Source organism: Sceloporus undulatus, chromosome 2 (genome assembly GCF_019175285.1).
Source record: "Sceloporus undulatus isolate JIND9_A2432 ecotype Alabama chromosome 2, SceUnd_v1.1, whole genome shotgun sequence".
Taxonomy (NCBI): Eukaryota; Metazoa; Chordata; class Lepidosauria; order Squamata; family Phrynosomatidae; genus Sceloporus; species Sceloporus undulatus.
The window spans coordinates 65,821,584-65,823,966 of NC_056523.1; the positions used below are offsets into that span (position 1 = coordinate 65,821,584).

At 38.1% G+C, this 2,383-nt stretch overlaps 1 long non-coding RNA gene across 1 annotated transcript in view; it reads left to right on the forward strand.

Moving 5' to 3' along the window:
* The first annotated feature begins 1,001 nt into the window (after positions 1 to 1,001).
* The window catches only part of LOC121920792, a 27,930-nt gene continuing 26,548 nt past the window's right edge, over positions 1,002 to 2,383 (forward strand). Inside the window, exon 1 of the long non-coding RNA XR_006101770.1 lies at positions 1,002 to 1,168. This is a non-coding gene — a long non-coding RNA (uncharacterized LOC121920792). The remainder of the gene's footprint in view (positions 1,169 to 2,383) is intronic.

Here is a 2,383-nt window from a genome sequence, read left to right on the forward strand (position 1 = left end):
TAGCTCTTAGAAGAGATCGTAACTAAATGGGACATAGAGTAGGCTGAGATATTTGCCATGGTGGGTCAGATTTATTGCTGTGTGTTGTTTATATAGTTTGTTAAATGTGTAAGGCCACCCATCAATAACTGCACTCTGGGGAGCTTAGAGAATTTCATATTAGATATTTATCTTGCCCTCTGTTCACAGAGCTTAGGGTTCTGTATATTATTCTCACTAAGGCATTTTATTTTCTCAGCAGCCTGTAAATTATTTTTAAATGACTATGTAGTTTTGGATCTGGGTTTCTTAAAAATAATCTTTTCCCATATTTATCACCTTGTGCATGCCAACTGGAACAGGTCTATCTTAAGTTGTGTTCCATATTCATCTGCTGATTAAATGTAGTGTCAGTCTTCTATGCCTAGTTAGATGTGACACTTACTTGATGTAAGGCCTGCACCACTCCAACACTGAGTGGTTTATAGTTTTTTGTGGGTTCTTTGGGCTATTAGGCCATGTTCTAGAAGAGTTTATTCCTGACATTTTGCCATCTCTGAGGATGTCAGGCACAGCTGCTAGTGAAATGTCAGGAATAACTCTTCTAGAACAAGGCCTCATATCCCGAAAAACCCACAAAAAACTATGAATGCCGGCCGTGAAAGCCTTCAACTTCACACTGAGTGGTTTAGATGTTTAGTGAAAATTTGGCTTTTAGAAATGTAGTTTCATTGGACTGGCCATTTCTCTTTGGTGTTTCTCCTGCTGCTGTGGTAGGACTTTCTTCTTCCCCAATTGCCTGATCCTCATTTGTTCTGGTAAGGTCTGTGCACCGTCTTTTAAAACTTTTCTGTTTTCTGATAGCTTATGCTTATTGTCATTTAAAATATGAGATGCATTGGATTCTTCTGAAAGAAAAAGGAAGATATAAATGTTTACAATTAATTTGCTGGGTATATTCCATTGCATAATGGGGAAAACATGTTACAGCCTTTAAATAACCATGAACTGAGTAGATTTGTACTCTGCTTTCTTCTAGATTCAAGCACTTCAGAATGCATATGATGAGCTTTGTCAGAAAGAAGGTCTTACAGCCCTGCCTTATTTTTTAATCAAGTATCATGATGATTTTGTTTTTGTATCCTTGCTTAAAAACTGGGAAGACTTTTTCCCTGACCAAAGGGAGAAGGTAAAAAAATGTAAAACACTTTTTGGTAATGCCCAAGGTTTAAAGTTTTTTGAAGGAACTATCCTGCTATGGAGGCAATATATTGTGGGAGAATGTGGGAGAGAGCCTTATCTTCTGTGGCACAATTGTATACTTTTCCTTAGAAGCCCAGTTGGCAACAATAATATGTCAAGTCAAAACATAGTTTTATATTAAAGCCTTTGAAGTCTGATTTAAAGGTTGATTCTCCCATATCCAAAATGCTTAGAACCAGAGGTGTTTGAGATTTGGGAATACCTATACTGTATTTGCATATATGTGCATTATGAGATATTTTGGAGATGGGTCCCACGTTTAAACACGTTTATTTATGTTTCATATACAACTTATACACATAGCCTAATGGTAATTATATACAATATTTTAAATAATTTTGTGCATGAAACAGTGGGCCAGAGCAGATGAGCGGGAAGGAGCGCCCTGAGCCCGTTCCAGCCAGAACCCGGTTGGGATCATGACGACTGCACAACCCTCTCTGAAAGTGAACCACGGCCACTGGCCCCAACCCACTGCCAGGTGCTCCTTTTTGCTCTGGCCCAAAAAACGATGTGCGGTGTTGGAGTGGTTTCAGGCTGCATTGGAGGCGTAACAGTTTAATATGTTTTTAGTCCAAATTATTTCCTACTGTAACATATTGTAATAAATTATTTCCTACTGTAACATGGGGCTTTCCAAATAATTCCAAGAACATTCAATATTTTCAGTTTCAAGAAGAAGAGAGCAAAATCTTTTTGGCTAATTGGATATCTGAAAATATTTTTTGTGGTGGGGAAGGACTTTGCAGGGGATCTATTAAGGGGCATTTGGGAATCTTTGAGAGATCAAGTTCCTTATTTAGGGACACTTTGGACTAATAGCAAAAAAAGATCTGTAGGTGTTTATTGAGCACATGTTTTTTTCTTCATAGTTAAAGTCGTGGGATGTACAGGGGTATCTTTTATATCAGAATGAATGTCTGGAGAGAGGAAAGCAAAACCTAGCCTGTCTTACATCATTATGTTCATGTGTTTCAAACATCTTTCCTCCAACTCTGATACTAAAAGAGGGTTAGCTTGCTAGGGTGCAGCGGGTATACACAAAACAGCCAAGTATGGCAAAATAAGGCAGTGGAAAGAGCTTTACTCCTTTCCCTTGCACTGACCATTTGACATTATGATGTCTTTCACATTACACAAT